Genomic DNA, 19,081 nt, shown 5'->3' with positions numbered 1-19,081 from the left:
TGTTTACAGAGTTAGGGTTGTACCTGGTGGGTTCCTTGATGATTTGAGTGAGATTGAGGGCATCTAGCTTACATTGTAGGACTGCCGGGGTGTTAAGCATATCCCAGTTTAGGTCACCTAACAGAACAAACTCTGAAGCTAGATGGGGGCGATCAATTCACAAATGGTGTCCAGGGCACAGCTGGGAGCTGAGGGTGGCCGGTAGCAGGCGGCAACAGTGAGAGACTTATTTCTGGAGAGGGTAATTTTCAAAATTAGTAGTTCGAACTGTTTGGGTATGGACCTGGAAAGTATGACATTACTTTGCAGGCTATCTCTGCAGTAGACTGCAACTCCGCCCCCTTTGGTAGTTCTATCTTGACGGAAGATGTTATAGTTGGGTATGGAAATCTCTGAATTTTTGGTGGCCTTCCTGAGCCAGGATTCAGACACGGCAAGGACATCAGGGTTAGCAGAGTGTGCTAAAGCAGTGAGTAAAACAAACTTAGGGAGGAGGCTTCTGATGTTGACATGCATAAAACCAAGGCTTTTTCGATCACAGAAGTCAACAAATGAGGGTACCTGGGGACATGCAGGGCCTGGGTTTACCTCCACATCACCCGCGGAACAGAGAAGGAGTAGTATGAGGGTGCGGCTAAAGGCTATCAAAACTGGTCGCCTAGAGCGTTGGGGGCAGAGGATAAGAGGAGCAGGTTTCTGGGCATGGTAGAATATATTCAGGGCATAATGCGCAGACAGGGTATGGTGGGGTGCGGGTACAGCGGAGGTAAGCCCAGGCACAGGGTGATGATGAGACAGGTTGTATCTCTGGACATGCTGGTTGTACTGGGTGAGGTCACCGCATGTGTGGGAGGTGGGACAAAGGAGGTAACAGGGGTATGCAGAGTGGGTCTAGGGGCTCCATTGTGAACTAAAACAATTATAACTAACCTGAACAACAGTATACAAGGCATATTGACATATGAGAGAGACATACAGCGAGGCATACAGTAATCACAGGTGTTGAATTTGGAAAGCTAGCTAAAAACAGTAGGCGAGGCTAATCCGCTAGCACAACAAACAGCAGGTAAAATGGCGTTGACTAGGCAACGGGGCTGACAGGTAAGACAAACAAGCAGAAAGGAGTACCGTGATTAATGGACAGTCCAGCGTGCGTCAGCTATGTAGCCAAGAGATCAGTGTCCAGGGGGCAGCGGTGGATGGGCAGGGGGGCTGGGCTGGCGAGTGTTATCCAGGTTTTTTTTAAAACTAACAATGACTAACTAGCTTGTAGCTAGTTAGCTGGTTAGCGTCTGGAGGTTCTTGAGTGTGTCATAAAAATAAAAATAAGAGTAAAAGTAACAGCGATTCCGTATCACATTGGGTGAGGCAGGTTTCCGGAAGGTATAAACAAATTAAAAATCAAAAAGAGATAGAAAGTAAATGGGGTCAGAGAGTGATTGGGACGCGGTGGTTCAGACGGTTAGCAGGCCTGTGCTAACAAGCTAACAGTTCGTAGGCCCGAGCTAGACAAGGTAGCAGTTAGCGGACCGGAGCTTGACAAGCTAGCCGTTAGCAGGCCGAATTAGCAAGCAGGGAGATAGCGAGGGCTAGAGAGTTAACCTTTGGGGGACGTCGCGATGGGGTGAGTCTGTTAATTCCTCTTCATGCGGTGAGCTGGAGATACAGCGATTCAGAAAGCTCGCGGGCCTTGGCCAGCAGATGGATCTTTGGCGATGTCGCAGCGGAAAAGCCTGTTGAAACCCCCCTCGGACGATTATGTCGGCGGACCAGTCGTGATGGATCGGCGGGGCTCCGTGTCGGCAGTAGAGGGTCAGTAGAGGGTCCAGGCCAATTGGCAAATTAGGTATTTTTGGACCTCTTCGGCAAGTCGGGAGATGGGCTTAGCTCCAGGCTAGCTCCAGGCTAACTGGTGCTTGCTCTGGGACAGAGACGTTAGCCAGGAGTAGCCACTCGGATTGCAGCTAGCTATTTACGATGATCCGGTATAAAGGTTCAGAGCTTGCGGTAGGAATCCGGAGATGTGGTAGAGAAAAAGCAGTCTGATATGCTTTGGGTAGGTGTCGCGCTGGTGTCCTAGTTAGCGTTGAAGACCGCTAGCAGTGGCTAGCTAGTAGCTAGTTAGCGGCTAGCTTCTGATGAGGGTTCCGATTCTAAAGTATAGAAAAAGCAGATCCGTACCACATTGGGTGATGCGGGTTGCAGGAGAGTATATTCAGCCTGTAGTTGGAAAGTGAGATTAAAATATGTACGAAATATATACAGAGAAAAAAACGAGGAAAAACTATATTTACACTATACAGGACGGGACAAGACAAAACACACGTCCGACTGCTACGCCATCTTGGATCAGCCATTTTCACATCCGGATGTAAAGCGTGCCCAAAGTCAACTGCCTGTTACTCAGGCCCAGAAGCTAGGATATGCATATAATTGGTAGATTTGGATAGGAAACACTCTAAAGTTTCTAAAACTGTTCAAATGATGTCTGCGGTATAACAGAACGGATATGGCAGGCGAAACCCCGAGGACCAACCCCCCCCCAAAAAAACAATTCAGCCTACCACTGTTTTCAATGGCTGTCACTTTTATTATAAGGCGAAATCCTCCCAGATTGCAGTTCCTAGGGCTTCCACTAGATGTCAACAGTCTTTAGAAAGAGTGTCATGCTAGTTTTTGGAAAAATGAGCCAGAAATTGTAGTTTTTCTAGGTGGCTCCCATTTGAGCTGTAGTGTTTCCAAGCGCGTGAATGAGAGCGAGTTCTTTGGTATTTTTCTCCGGTAAAGACAATAACGATTCTCCGTCTTACATTTACATTACATTTAAGTCATTTAGCAGACGCTCTTATCCAGAGCGACTTACAAATTGGTGCGTTCACCTTAAGACATCCAGTGGAACAGCCACTTTACAATAGTGCATCTAAATCTTTTAAGGGGGGATGAGAAGGATTACTTTATCCTATCCTAGGTATTCCTGAAAGAGGTGGGGTTTCAGGTGTCTCCGGAAGGTGGTGATTGACTCCGCTGTCCTGGCGTCGTGAGGGAGTTTGTTCCACCATTGGGGGGCCAGAGCAGCGAACAGTTTTGACTGGGCTGCGCGGGAACTGTACTTCCTCAGTGGTAGGGAGGCGAGCAGGCCAGAGGTGGATGAACGCAGTGCCCTTGTTTGGGTGTAGGGCCTGATCAGAGCCTGGAGGTACTGAGGTGCCGTTCCCCTCACAGCTCCGTAGGCAAGCACCATGGTCTTGTAGCGGATGCGAGCTTCAACTGGAAGCCAGTGGAGAGAGCGGAGGAGCGGGGTGACGTGAGAGAACTTGGGAAGGTTGAACACCAGACGGGCTGCAGCGTTCTGGATGAGTTGTAGGGGTTTAATGGCACAGGCAGGGAGCCCAGCCAACAGCGAGTTGCAGTAATCCAGACGGGAGATGACAAGTGCCTGGATTAGGACCTGCGCTGCTTCTTGTGTGAGGCAGGGTCGTACTCTGCGGATGTTGTAGAGCATGAACCTACAAGAACGGGCCACCGCCTTGATGTTAGTTGAGAACGACAGGGTGTTGTCCAGGATCACGCCAAGGTTCTTAGCGCTCTGGGAGGAGGACACAATGGAGTTGTCAACCGTGATGGCGAGATCATGGAACGGGCAGTCCTTCCCCGGGAGGAAGAGCAGCTCCGTCTTGCCGAGGTTCAGCTTGAGGTGGTGATCCGTCATCCACACTGATATGTCTGCCAGACATGCAGAGATGCGATTCGCCACCTGGTCATCAGAAGGGGGAAAGGAGAAGATTAATTGTGTGTCGTCTGCATAGCAATGATAGGAGAGACCATGTGAGGTTATGACAGAGCCAAGTGACTTGGTGTATAGCGAGAATAGGAGAGGGCCTAGAACAGAGCCCTGGGGGACGCCAGTGGTGAGAGCGCGTGGTGAGGAGACAGATTCTCGCCACGCCACCTGGTAGGAGCGACCTGTCAGGTAGGACGCAATCCAAGCGTGGGCCGCGCCGGAGATGCCCAACTCGGAGAGGGTGGAGAGGAGGATCTGATGGTTCACAGTATCGAAGGCAGCCGATAGGTCTAGAAGGATGAGAGCAGAGGAGAGAGAGTTAGCTTTAGCAGTGCGGAGGGCCTCCGTGATACAGAGAAGAGCAGTCTCAGTTGAATGACTAGTCTTGAAACCTGACTGATTTGGATCAAGAAGTTCATTCTGAGAGAGATAGCGGGAGAGCTGGCCAAGGACGGCACGTTCGAGAGTTTTGGAGAGAAAAGAAAGAAGGGATACTGGTCTGTAGTTGTTGACATCGGAGGGATCGAGTGTAGGTTTTTTCAGAAGGGGTGCAACTCTCGCTCTCTTGAAGACAGAAGGGACGTAGCCAGCGGTCAGGGATGAGTTGATGAGCGAGGTGAGGTAAGGGAGAAGGTCTCCGGAAATGGTCTGGAGAAGAGAGGAGGGAATAGGGTCAAGCGGGCAGGTTGTTGGGCGGCCGGCCGTCACAAGACGCGAGATTTCATCTGAGAGAGAGGGGAGAAAGAGGTCAGAGCACAGGGTAGGGCAGTGTGAGCAGAACCAGCGGTGTCGTTTGACTTAGCAAACGAGGATCGGATGTCGTCGACCTTCTTTTCAAAATGGTTGACGAAGTCATCTGCAGAGAGGGAGGAGGGGGGGAGGATTCAGGAGGGAGGAGAAGGTGGCAAAGAGCTTCCTAGGGTTAGAGGCAGATGCTTGGAATTTAGAGTGGTAGAAAGTGGCTTTAGCAGCAGAGACAGAAGAGGAAAATGTAGAGAGGAGGGAGTGAAAGGATGCCAGGTCCGCAGGGAGGCGAGTTTTCCTCCATTTCCGCTCGGCTGCCCGGAGCCCTGTTCTTCTGTCTTAAATTTAATTGTTTATTTACGTATTAGGGTACCTATGGTTTGATTATAAATGTTGTTTGAATTGTTTGGAAAAGTTTATTAGTCACCAAAAAGAAAGGAGGACCAAGGCACTCTTGATATAATTAATTTAAATGCCTTTATTAGTATGGCATGTTCAATAGAAACAACGTTTTTTTTAAACCGACGCGTTTCGGGCAGCATGGCCTTCGTCAGGGAGTACAAAAAAAGGAAAACAATCTCCTCTTTTGAACAGCTTTTCCAATTACCCCTAATTGGAAGAGGGAGTGATTACAAAATTGATTGGACACACCTAGTAAGCAATACTATACACATTAAAAGGTGAAATACTGTAGCTAAGTTATCATAAAAATACAACTCCAAGCTAGAAGTATCAGAAGACTAAAAGGTAGTTCTAACCTTAAATATGACTAGGAGAAGTGTCAAGAATAAGAAAGCAATATATCTCATAGTACACTAGAACAACAAAACATGAACAACAACAGTCTAACCATAGCTGAGGGCAAATTAAGCAAAATGTCCATTGGATGACAGCAAATGGACCCATCACGACCCTACAGGAAGGGTGAGAAATCCATATCTTCATTTAAACCAGGGTATATGGTGGCCTGTAGTCTGTAAATCCATATCTTCATTTAAACCAGGGTATATGGTGGCCTGTAGTCTGTAAATCCATATCTTCATTTAAACCAGGGTATTTAGTGGCCTGTAGTTTGTAAATCCATATCTTCATTTAAACCAGGGTATTTAGTGGCCTGTAGTCTGTAAATCCATATCTTCATTTAAACCAGGGTATTTAGTGGCCTGTAGTCTGTAAATCCATATCTTCATTTAAACCAGGGTATATGGTGGCCTGTAGTTTGTAAATCCATATCTTCATTTAAACCAGGGTATATGGTGGCCTGTAGTCTGTAAATCCATATCTTCATTTAAACCAGGGTATATGGTGGCCTGTAGTTTGTAAATCCATATCTTCATTTAAACCAGGGTATTTAGTGGCCTGTAGTCTGTAAATCCATATCTTCATTTAAACCAGGGTATTTAGTGGCCTGTAGTTTGTAAATCCCAAAACTTTCCCTTTGGTTTAACTGTTTAAGACGGTTCCCTTTTCTAATAGAGGCTGGAATATGATCAATACCCATAGCTTGTAGGGAGGCAGGGTTGCCATGGTGTAGGGACTTGTAGTGCCTTGCCATGGGGTAGTCTTCATTACCTACCCGTATGGCGTATTGTGTTCCGCTAAGCAGTCTTGAAGGCGTCTCTTTGTCCATCCAATGTAGAACACTTGCAATCTATAGATGACATGAGTGGATTTACAGTTAATTAAATGCTTGATGTAATACTCCATTTTGGAAGCTGTGTCAACAAAATACTTCTTCTGTGCAATATTACTGCAAAGGTTGCAATGGGTACATTTAAAGGAGCCCTTGGGTTTGTGGTCAAGCCAAGTTTTTTGTAACAAAATACACTCTCTCTGATGTATCACGAGGCACTCCCCTTCGCAACAAGTTCTCTCTGTCCAATTTCCCGTTCAGCAATTTCACCGGATGTTGGCCAGGTGGGACGTTACCGTAAAAAGTGCCCATAAGAAGTTAACCACTGATTCCTCGTCTGGTCTCTTCTCTGCACCTGGGTCCAACCTCGCCACGTCACTGCAAGCTTCTGCCTAAACATGGACACAACAGAGATCCCACAGATCAAGAATGCTGTAACCCACCAAGGAGCACTGCTGGGGCGGCAGCATGAACAACTCTCCCAAATATCAGAGACCCTCCGGCCACTTACCGACTCCCTCCAACCAGAGTCGAACCTTAACCCAGGAAGAGCCAATACCCAAGTCTCATTGCCCAGTGCTACAAGTGTCGCCATACTTCCTCCAGGGAACCTGAACCAGGAACATAAGATCCCAGCCGCCGAGTGGTACGATGGCCACCCGGGAGGATGCTAGGGGTTCCTCGCACAGCGTTCTCTGTGCGTGCTACAGTCCTCCTCGTTCCACACCGATTGGCCCATGATTGCCTACATCTGGACAGACCATCCTAGAGACAATTATGACAGTCAGATGTGTTCTATTACTCATTACGATTTCCCCTTTAAAAGAGGTGTGTTTTCTGTTCCTCTTTGTAGAAGATTGAATTGTTTACCGTGTGCGTTCATTTCCTGAGTGAGTTTGCGAGACTTAGTGTTTTTGTTTTTTTCCAAGTGTACTGTTTATCCTTAACCACTGATTTCTTGTCTGGTCTCCTCTGCACCTGAGTCCAACCTCACCACGTCACAATAGTAACCACTTTATTATGGACATTCTTCTGTTTACCTGCCTTACCTTGCTTTATGTAGAGCACTTTGAGAATTTCTTACGTGTTTTTCCTTCCCTACTCCTCCTCTTCCTCCTTGGGCATGAGCTCTGGGTATGGCGCTTCACAGGGAAAATGTAACACCTGTGAATATTCTGGTTCATAGTGTGTGTGTGTGTCTGCAGGAACTCCAGGCGGGGCCAGCAAGGCTGGGAGAGGAAGTATGTGGTGCTGGATGGGACCAAGGTGTCCATCTATGACTCTGAACCCAGAGAAGGTACTGCTCCTTGACTTGACTCTCCTTCTGTGTTTATTCAACAGACTGTTTTGGCAGTGTTTTCATGACCATGGTCTGCTGGGACTTGTCCAATAGGAAATGATAATTATTTGTTTAGCATTGCAAAAAGTTTTGCTGCGGTTTTCTCTAATGAATATGACCCCGGTGTGTTACCAGACTCTCTGAAGCCAGAGGAGGAGTTTGAACTGTGTCTCCCTGATGGAGAGGTGACTATCCATGGAGCTGTGGGAGCCTCGGAGCTCATCAACACGGCTAAGTCAGGTACAGTTACAGTGCGCCTGTCTAAGGAGGAGTAGGGAAGGGTAAATAAGTTTAGTTTAAAAAGGGCTTTAGAAGAAATTCTCAAAGTGCTTGTACAGGTTGTGTTGGTACGGGTCCACCTGTCTCAACTTCTGTTTTTTTTTGCAAAATTCCGCCATCTGGAACAAACAAAGTTAATGGTCCCGACATTAAACCTAACAAAAGTTATAGATGACTCCTCCAGATATTACTCATTTAAGTAGCTTAATCAGGTGTGGGTGTGTGATCAAGTCATGTTTCTTCAATCTGTCATCTTGTTGTGTTGATGCTGTTTGTGCAGACATCCCATACATCCTAAAGCTGGAGTCTCACCCCCACACCACCTGTTGGCCTGGCCAGTCCCTATACTTCATGGCTCCCAGCTTCCCAGACAAGCAGCGCTGGGTGGCTGTCCTGGAGTCAGTTGTAGCTGGCAGCAGGGGCTCCAAGGACAAGGTTGAGGCTGACGCGGTGAGTGTGTGTCTGTGCATATCTCAAGAGCCATCTTCAATCTCTAGTCAGTTGATATTTGAAGTATTGTTGTAACTTTTAATGTCTCCATCTGAGTTATCCTGTTAGTGCAGTAGAGTTTATAAATGAACCACACTCAAACATGAAAGAGCAAGATTTGCTTGGTGTTTGCTGGAGAGTAGGGTCAGGTGTATTCACACTCAATAGTCTCTTTCTCTCCTCTTCCCACCCCTTTCCCTCTCTTTTTGTCTGCATGTTGTCCCTCTACTACTGTGTTTGTTGTCAATGATTTTTATATATGAATACATATTTTACGCATATTTTACACTGTATGTGTAAATATACTGAGGTGTTGTTGACCACACTGTAGACAGCTGTTCCTAAAAAACAGAAGAACCTCTCCCCATTGGTCCAGGTAAAGATCTGCATGAGCCTGCATTATGCTTGGGCCAACAGAGCATGCAGACACACACTTACTGTATACATGTACAGACATATCCAAGCACACAAACTACACGTCACTATCACGCATACAGTAAATGCAAACACACACTCTCACGCCCTGAAAGGCAGCCACATGCCCATACATGCAGCACTCATGCAGCGCCTGTATGTGAGATGGCACTGTTGTGCAGCTTTGTCCCCTGGCTTCATGCATGCACTTCCATGTTAAAGGTCATGTACTCTACGCCCCAACAATGCAGCCCAACGATTGATCAATTGGCTTCGTCTATTGTTTAGGGATTGATAGATTCACCATCCATTGCTATGTCTTTATAGTTGTTTCAAGTGTCTGTTGTTAATTTAGATTTTTTTATTTTCCCCCCCAAGTGTCCATATCCAGCAGCTAACAGTCATGTCTGTGTTGTCACCTGCTCTGTCCTGGCACACTCTTGCCTCTTGTCACGGCCATTGTGCATATAACCTGCTGACCTGTTGCTTTCCCTTTCCTATATGACGACAGAAACTTCTAGGGAATTCTCTGCTGAAGCTGGAGGGAGACGACCGGCTGGATATTAACTGCACCCTGCCCCTCACCGACCAGGTAGGACCTGCAACTAAACAATGCTACGGCCTTGAGGTATACCTTTTATCATGGATGGAATAATACTTGGCGATCTAAATAGATCACTCACAAGAACGTGAAAGAAACATGGCTTTATTTGCTCAATTCTCAACAGCAAAATATGTATGCGATGGGTTATGTTGCTATTTCCCCATTCGAACTGCGTGGCCTTCTCTCTCCCTCTCCATAGATAGTGTTGGTGGGCTCTGAGGAGGGCCTGTATGCCCTGAACGTCATTAAGAACAGTCTGACTCACATCCCCGGCCTGGCCTCCGTCTTCCAGATCCGGATCCTCAAAGAGCACGACAAGCTGCTCATAATTACTGGTCAGTGTTTGGGACAAACTGTGTCCAGGCAAGGTTGCTGTAGCATGCAAGCGTAGTTCACCGAAACAGTTACAGTATATTAATACCACGATTATAGAGAATGTTAATACAGTGTAATATCTGTTTATTATCCCATCTGTTATTGTGTGTGGGAGGGAGTATGCAGTTTGTACTGTAGGTGTTTGTGCTTACTGTAAAAGTACTTTGTGACAACTGCTGATGCAAAAAGGGCTTTATAAATAAATGATTGATTATGTCTATACCATGTCTGGTCCAGGAGAGGAGCGGGCTCTGTGTCTGGTGGAGATCAAGAAGGTGAAGCAGTCACTGTCTCAGTCCCACCTCCCGGCCCAGCCAGATCTCAGCCCATACATCTTTGAGACAGTCAAGGGATGCCACCTCTTCTCCTCTGGCAAGGTGTGAGCCACCAATTTACGTTTCTCTTCATGGATTGTTTTCACCTTATCGGAATAGAACGCAACATTGTTTTCTGTTCAAATAATGAGTCTTAGTCTTAGTCATAGTCATAGTCATAGCGCATAGCAAATTATTCACACCTTTTGATAATGCATCAAGATGTCTGTTAAATTCCTTGACACTGTAGACACAACTGATTGATCTCTGGAGTGATTGTTGTCTGACTGTTTTGCTTTTGTCCCTTGTGCAGATTGAGAATGGCACGTGTATATGTGCAGCCATGCCCAACAAGATCACCATACTGCGCTACAACGACAACCTCAATAAGTTCTGTATCAAGAAGGAGATTGAGACGTCAGAGCCCTGCAGCTGTATCCACTTCACAGGCTACAGCATCATCATCGGCACCAACAAGTTCTACGAGATCGAGATGAAGCACTACATGCTGGAAGGTTAGTCAATGACTCCTCACACAGGATGCAAGTTAATGGTAGACACTTATCTCGGGTTAAATGGACTGAAACAGGAAAAGACTACCTGGACTTGTCCAAAAATACATTTTTGTATCGTTGGTTGATTTATTGGTGTGGGGACCTCTCTCTTGCAGAGTTCCTGGATAAGAATGATGTGACATTGGCCTCGGCCATCTTTGCAGCCTCCTCCCACAGTTTCCCCATCTCCATCATCCAGGTCACCCAGGCACCGCAGAAAGACGAGTACCTGCTCTGCTTCCACGGTCAGACAGATGTTTCTTTCACATTCATACACATTCTATAGGCCGTGTGTGTTTGTGTGTGTGTGCGGCTGGTTGTGAGAGAGGGAGAGTTTCTGCTGTCATTATGATTAGTGAAAGTGCTACTACCAATTTCCACACAGTTTACCTGCAAGAATGATTGCTAATTTCTGCTTGGTGGTGATTCAATGTCCAGAGTTTGGGGTGTTTGTGGACGAGCATGGCCGCAGGAGTCGAAGTGAGGACATCCAATGGAGCTGTTTGCCTCTCTCATTTGGTAAGTCAAATAATGTTTTACCACTATAAGGACCATCTCGGAAGGATTGAAGCATTGCCATTTAGAAAAGTGTTATAAGACATTATAAGGGCTCATACATGCTTATAACACAGTGCTCCTCTCCATTTCAGCCTACAGAGAACCCTACCTGTTTGTGACCTATTTCAACTCGTTGGATGTGATTGAGGTCCAGGGCCACTCTGCTCTAGGGTAATACCACCTCCCTGATCCTTTAGTTTACTGAAACCCTGAATGAGTTAGCATAACATTGTAAGATTTTTCAATGGGGGTATTGTGTCTTGTTCAGGGCCCACTCGTACGCTCACCTAGACATCCCCAACCCGCGCTACCTGGGCCCAGCCATCTCCTCCGGGGCCATTTACCTGGCTTCATCCTACCAGAACAAGCTCCGGGTCATCTGCTGTAAGGGGAACCTGGGACAGGAGGGGGAGCTGCAGAGGAATGGCTCTGGACGCAGGTACATGGCTCTTACTTTTTCTTATTTATTTCTCTCTTTCACTCACTCATTCCTCCCCAATGCTGAGCGATTAACTGAAATGTTGGTACAAATGTTTTGTTTTTTAAACAACCAATTGACAGACCTTTGTTAAATTATTTGAATTCCATCTCCTTCGTTTTTTTCCTGTGAGCTCAATGCGCACTTTGCTTAATTTCTAGAGAAAAATCAGATCAAGCCCGAACTATGCGATGTACTAAGGAGTTGTAGTTTCCAACAGGACAAAATTCTACATAGTTTAGCTCAGAAAACTTGGTAATTACTAAATCCATTGCGCGCCGGTATGTTTCTTTTACACCTGCTACATAAGGTTAGTGTCGGGCAGACACAAGAGAGAAGACTGAGTGATCAAGAGGGATAGAAAGCAGTTGCTTGACGAGGTACAGTATCTGTACCTGACAATACATGATTGATAGTTTGTATTTGTAACGGATGTCTTCGGGAGAAAGAGAGGAGGACCAAAGCGCAGCGTGGTAAGTGTTCAGGATGATTTTAATTAAAGAAAGCACTGAACACTGAATCAAAACAATAAACGATGACGTGAATTTACAAAACCGAAACAGTACCGTGTGGCCCAACAAACAATCACACGGAAACAAACACCCACAAACCAAAAGTGAAACTCAGGCTACATAAGTAAGATTCTCAATCACAGACAACTAACGACACCTGCCTCCGTTTGAGAACCATACTAGGCCGAACACAAAAACCAACATAGAAAAACAAACAGACTGCCCACCCCAACTCACGCCCTGACCATACTAAAACAAAGAATAAAATAACAGAACTATGGTCAGAACGTGACAGTATTCAGCAGTCAAAAAAGTATGCCTTATTTACTTTGAAGAACTACTAAAATTGTGATTTTGTCAGAGAGCATAGACAGCAGCTCTATAGAGATGAGATGATCACATGAAATAAAGCCATCAAATAAAATGACATGTAATATACACACCTGAAATATTTTATTAAAGTAATGTGAATTAATGATGGTTAATAAGTGAGTAATGAGCCGTCACTACCATCATGGGGCTTTCATTCATTGTTTTATTCTGTGTTACAGCATTCAACCCACATAATGCATAGTGCATTAAAAAAATATTGAAATAGAAAACCGGGATTTAAAAAAAATAATCAAACCAAACCAACCACAAAAAGCACTACTCACTCACTCACTCACTCACTCACTCACTCACTCACTCACTCACTCACTCACTCACCACTCACTCACTCACTTCCTAACACACACAGAAACACACGCAAACACACCACTTGGGTTTGCATGCATAGAGATACAGTCCATCATTGCTTGTTTGGTGGTGGTACAATTGGGAATTGGAGGAACAATGGGATTCTTCGTCACTAAACCTTCTGTTGGCTGGGCTAAACCTTCTGTTGGCTGGGCTAAATCTTCTGTTGGGTGGGCTAAACCTTCTGTTGGCTGGGCTAAATCTTCTGTTGGCTGGGCTAAATCTTCTGTTGGGTGGGCTAAATCTTCTGTTGGCTGGGCTAAACCTTCTGTTGGCTGGGCTAAACCTTCTGTTGGCTGGGCTAAACCTTCTGTTGGCTGGGCTAAATCTTCTGTTGGCTTGGCTAAACCTTCTGTTGGCTGGGTTAGTTAGTGGTTCAACTGGTTAGTTGAGGCAGAATTGGGCAGGTCGTGGTTACAGTATGACTTCATTATGATTTCTCCTCTCTCTAGGTTTCATTTAGCTATTGATTCATTTCCACCAGTAATCACTGTGTGCACGATGGTGGTGTGGACTGGAGCCTCTCACTGGTGGCACTGGTTGGCATTCAGTTGGCATAGTATGGAGCGATTTCAGTGCCAACAGAATTTGAATTCCATTATTTTGAATTTGTATTAGGATATTAAATTTGAATGTGAGGCTTTCTTATTTGTAATGCACAAATTGTATTCATAAATTGAACTTGTGTTTCATGAGTTACAACAGAATTGAGGGGAACAGAACACGTCCATGTTCCAGAGAGTCTTAGCTTTCAGGAATGGGGTTATACTAGTGTATAGCCAAAACGGTTCAAACACTAAAGCCAAATTCATAGGAAGAAAATAAGTCCAACATGTCACGTTGGCTTCAGAAACCGGCAGAAGCTTCTGTTGACCACAGAGAGTGTTTGATTCTAGCTGTTCTCCTCTACCTTTCTTGGCTGGAAAAGTGCCAGGATGTTGTCTGGTTTTGAATCTGAATTTAAAGAACTGAATTTGAAAACTGCATGCAATATTAATTTAATTCAGTTTCAAATCATGAAATTAAAATTCAGTTTATGAATTCAATTATTTTATTAGTGCATTACAAATGCAAAAATATTAAGTTCAATATCCTAATACAATTTTTGTTGCCGCTGAAATTGCTCCATAGCATAAGTTGCCAGACACGTGGCATAGTCTGGCATACTAGGTGGCACCTGTCTGCATACGGGTGACATAGGTTGGCATACATAACTTGTGAGATTTCTGGTAATGGTATTCTTCCATCTGATACACCATGCATATCTGAGACCTGGATTAATGCTGGTGTTTATTCTTTGCAGGAGGAAGTGTACCTTTTACTTAAACATGGCATTACTTAGACATTATCTATTTAATAAGTAAAATACATCATGGTAAATAACGGATGGTTACTACTTGTATTTTCTGAGACTCCCTGTTTCTACCAATCAAACAGCTGCATTAATGTAATATTGTAGTGACAGTTTGCTTAGAGTTAGCTTTTTTAACCACCCTCCCATACAGTTTGACCTTGTGGGTTTCATGATGTTCAAAGAACAGAAGAGAGGGTTGAAGAGTGGCATAGGGTTCATTGCAATTCTTCTCATCTTCACCAAAAATATGTTTGTACTCTAATGTATTTATAGTAAAAGACAGAAGGACATCCAAAATGTAATTTGTCAACCGTCATTCAGCCATTATCCATACATCGTACTCTTTCTGTGCAATTTAGGACAGAAAAATGTATGTTTGTTAAAGTGCTAGGAAAATGACCAGCTGGAGTTGTCATATCATTGATTCCATAATCCTCCGTGTAATATCAAATGGGACATTTTACTTCTGGAGCGAACACGGTGACGATATGACAAAATGTCTTTGGCTCTCCAATCCATCGATGGATACAAATGTGCAGTGACAGAATCAACCATATCTCATTTTTGTCCTGTACACTTGCTCATGTTTTGTCTCCTACTGTGACAGTGGCTAACCCATTAGCTGTTTGCATAATCTTCAGTGATTTCAATGAGAATTGCTTTCTCGACATCCAAAGCCATTGCTTGCCACTGTCTTGATTTCATTTTACATAGCTATTGAGAGTATTACACTAGCCAGAGTTATGATTGACATCAGCTTAATATAAATATATATATTTAATGCACCACTTTGTACCAAGATCACTTCTTTAAGATGGATGCATTAGTTGCTGTTTCATGGTTCTGTTCAGTAACTTCATCCAGATACTCCCCCTCACATCAGGGCAGCAGTACACTATGCAATGCTGTTTACCCTGTGATCTTTATCCTGTGGCGCCCTGCCCTGCCCTTTCCATCTCCACAATGGGTCTCTCCAATACCTCCTTTTCATCCACAGCCCCAACAAGCGCGGGCCGCCCTCCTACAATGAGCACATCACCAAGCGCCTGGCTGCCAGCCCTGCGTTGCACGGTGACCCGGGCACGCCACACCGCTACCGCGAGGCCCGCACCGAGTTCCGCCGCGACAAGTCACCCGGCCGCCGGCCACACTCGGTGGAGAGGGAAAAGTCTCCCAGTGGCAGGATGATGATGGACCCGCGTCTGGCCAGGTCTCCAGGGAGAGCCTTGGGGGGGGATCTACGCCTCGGTCGCTCCCCAGGGAGGTTGATGGACCGGGATGTGAGGAGGGAGAGGTCGCCGGGACTGGGGTTCGAGGAGCAGCAGCATGGAGTTCGCCAGAGACTCCACACCAGCTCCGGACGCACGCCCCTCACCACAGTCAACAAGGTTAGAGAGTAGACTATGTATGCTTCCCAAATAGCCCCAATACCCTATTCAATGATTTCCCTTGCCTGATTTACAGGACATAACGTGAGTGGTATTGGGTGACTTGTGAACCCTTTTCCCTATTTAGTGCACTACTTTGGACCAGAGCTCTGTCTTTTTCAATATGGCATAATTTTGATAGATTCTTAGGATATGCTGAATTACTTGAAAATGTATTTTTCTATAAGACTTTCCTATTTCAGTGATGAATCTTCTTTGATCAAGCCTTAATGATACCAAGTAATGTAAATTCCTCTGCCTAACTTCTGTGTTAGTGCCCTAACACCTGACCAGATCTGTCTCTGATCTTTCTGTACAGGTGTGGGATCAATCATCTGTTTGAGGAGAGAGAAGAGTGACATCCCCCTTACCCGGGTTAGGGAATAGGAGGTTGGTCAGAGTATTACATCACCCAGAGAGTCCAATAGGAAAAGCAGCTAAAGCGTTGAAGACCCACTGTCAATGTTGAATGTCAGAACTATGGGATTTTACTAGAATAAATAATGGTTAATGCAATGTTGATATACAGTAACAAATCATTTTTTATATCCAACATTTGACGTCTGCAAGGACCAAAACACCTTAAACAACATTTGTCACAAACACTGAGATAAACGCTTGGAATATCTGCTCAATTAAATCCTGGAAATGTACAGATAAATCTCAGAGTTTAGAAACACAACTAAACGTTCTCCTGGATTTTCTCTCTCCCCTGTGCATATCAGCTAGATCAGTGGTGGGCATCTCCAGTCCTAGAGGGACACACTGTGTGCAGGCTTTTGTTACAGCTCAGCACTAATACGCCTCATTCAAATAATCAACTAATCAAAGTCTTCGATTTCGATCAAGTGGAATTAGGTGTTTGTTAGAGCTTATCTGGAATAAAGTCGACACACACACTGCAGCCTTCTAGGATTAGTCCATCCCTGAGCTAGATGACTACACTAAAACACACTAAAACCGCACTACCCACAATCCCCAGGACCAACTGACTCTTGCAACAGGACCTTTATAAATAACCATAATGCTAATTGACACTGTAAATAGGCAGACTTAGGTTTCTTCCAAAATGGCACCCTACTCCCTATACACTGCACTACTTTGACCAGGACCAACAGGGATCTGGTCAAAAGTAGTACTCTATATAGGGAGTAGGGTGCCATTTCAGACAGAGCCATGCTTTTTATAGATACTGAAAGGGAACCTCAAGGCTGGAAAAGCCACATCTATTTTTGTTAAAGCGAAAAGTGATTGTTACATGTATGTGTCTTCTTAAATGTCAAATGAATATTATTGTTTTAAAACGTCCTTTATCAAGTGAGCATTTTGCCTTGGACCCATCTTGTGTAATGCACTTCTACACGCAAAAGCAAACATGCGGCTTGAGAGATCATTAAGCTTACAACATACTACTTCAATATTCATTTTTTACCGCAATCTTCCTCTTGTATATACCCCCCAAACTGTTGTTTATGATTGATTGATGAAGATTTTTTTTTAGTTCTACTGATTTGTCAAAGGCATTGATGTACTTAAATGAAAATGAAATATCCTATGCTCTTCAGCATCATATTCATTTCAGTGAACAATGACGGCGATTCAACACTGGAGCATGTGAGCGATAGAAAAAATATATATTTATAAATGTTTTAGTTTGCATTAAATTGACATTTTATGGGTGACATTTTCCTACTGCTGAACACCTCACGCGGCAAGAACATATGGTATTTTCAGTCACATAAGCCTACTCTTTATACTTTAATATATCAACTTACTTTTGATGTACTTATTCTTTATATTTGCTTAACATCAGCCCCCCCACACACACAAACAAATGATTTATATTCAACCATGACGACCAAAATTCAGTGTAGCAGTGAAAGGTCACGTAGCAAATTCTTGTAGAACAGGTTAGCCTACATGTGAAATAAACATTTTGCTCACATCCTCTATATGCATCTTTTACTCAGCATCTGGGCGGGAGTGTACAATGTTGTAAATTGACTTCATTTCATATGTGCCTATCAATTTAACATCTGCTACCTAAGTCCATCCCTCTACTTTTCCACTTTTTGGAAACTTTGCGAGCGGCAGAATACCAATGTGAGATCGGTGCATTTTGCGGACATTTTACGGATTTTGTTTAGACGAGAAACTTGTCGCCCTGTTCTCGATATGATGATGTTGATGTCTTACAAATGATTTACTAGCTTTCCCTGTAGATTTTGTCACACAATATTAAACATAACCAATGTCTTTATTTACTGTCGTATCCTGTTTGTTTTGATGCTTCTTTTACCGTTTTTTAGAAGAGGAGATCGGAGTTCCGATCAATTTACATTTGAAGTCGGAAGTTTACATACACTTAGGTCGGAGACAATAAAACTTGTTTTTCAACCACTTCACCACTTTCTTGTTAAGAAACTATAGTTTTGGCAAGTCAGTTAGGACATCTACTTTGTGCATGACACAAGTCATTTTTCCAACAACTGTTTACAGACAGATTATTTCACTTATAATTCACTATATCACAATTCCAGTGGGTCAGAAGTTTACATACACTAAGTTGACTGTGCCTTTAAACAGCTCGAAAAATTCCAGGAAATTATGTAATGGCTTTAGAAGCTTCTGATAGGCGAATTGACATCATTTGAGTCAATTGGAGGTGTACCTGTGGATGTATTTGAAGGTCTACCTTCAAACTCAGTGCCTCTTTGCTTGACATCATGGGAAAATCTGCCAAGACCTCAGGAAGAAAAGTTGTAGACCTCCACAAGTCTGGTTCATTCTTGGAAGCAATTTCCAAATGCCTGAAGGTGTCACGTTCTTCTGTACAAACAATAGTATGCAAGTATAAACACCATGTGACCACACAGCCGTCATATCGCTCAGGAAGGAGACACATTCTGTCTCCTAGAGATGAACGTACTTTGGTGCGAAAAGTGCAAATCAATCCCAGAACAACAGCAAATGACCTTGTGAAGATGCTGGAGGAAACGGGTACAAAGTATTTATATCCACAGTAAAATGAGTCCTATATATTGACATTACCTGAAAGGCCACTCAGCAAGGAAGAAGCCGGTTTGCAACTGCAGATGGGGACAAAGATTGTACTTTTTGGAGAAATGTCCTCGGGTCTAATGAAACAAAAATAGAACTGTTTGGCCATAATGACCATCGTTATGTTTGGAGGAAAAAGGGGGAGGCTTGCAAGCCGAAGAAAACCATCCCAACCGTGAAGCACGGGGGTGGCAGCATCATGTTGTGCGGGTGCTTTGCTGCAGGAGGGACTGGTGCACTTCACAAAATAGATGGCTGCATGAGGAAGGAAAATTCTGTGGATATATTGAAGCAACATCTCAAGACATCAGTCAGGAAGTTAAAGCTTGGTCACAAATGGGTCTTCCAAATGGACAAGGACCCCAAGCATACTTCCAAAGTTGTGGCAAAATGGCTTAAGGACAACAAAGTCGAGGTATTGGAGTGGC

The 19,081-nt window shown here is 44.4% G+C and overlaps 1 pseudogene; it reads left to right on the top strand.

The window, feature by feature from the left end:
• Nucleotides 1-17,862, top strand: part of LOC115141829 (citron Rho-interacting kinase-like) — a 55,375-nt pseudogene extending 37,513 nt beyond the window's left edge.
• The last annotated feature ends 1,219 nt before the right edge of the window (nucleotides 17,863-19,081 follow it).

Source organism: Oncorhynchus nerka, linkage group LG2 (genome assembly GCF_034236695.1).
Source record: "Oncorhynchus nerka isolate Pitt River linkage group LG2, Oner_Uvic_2.0, whole genome shotgun sequence".
Lineage (NCBI taxonomy): Eukaryota > Metazoa > Chordata > Actinopteri > Salmoniformes > Salmonidae > Oncorhynchus > Oncorhynchus nerka.
Note: the sequence above shows the minus strand (reverse complement) of the source record. Positions and strands in the feature narration are given on the sequence as shown.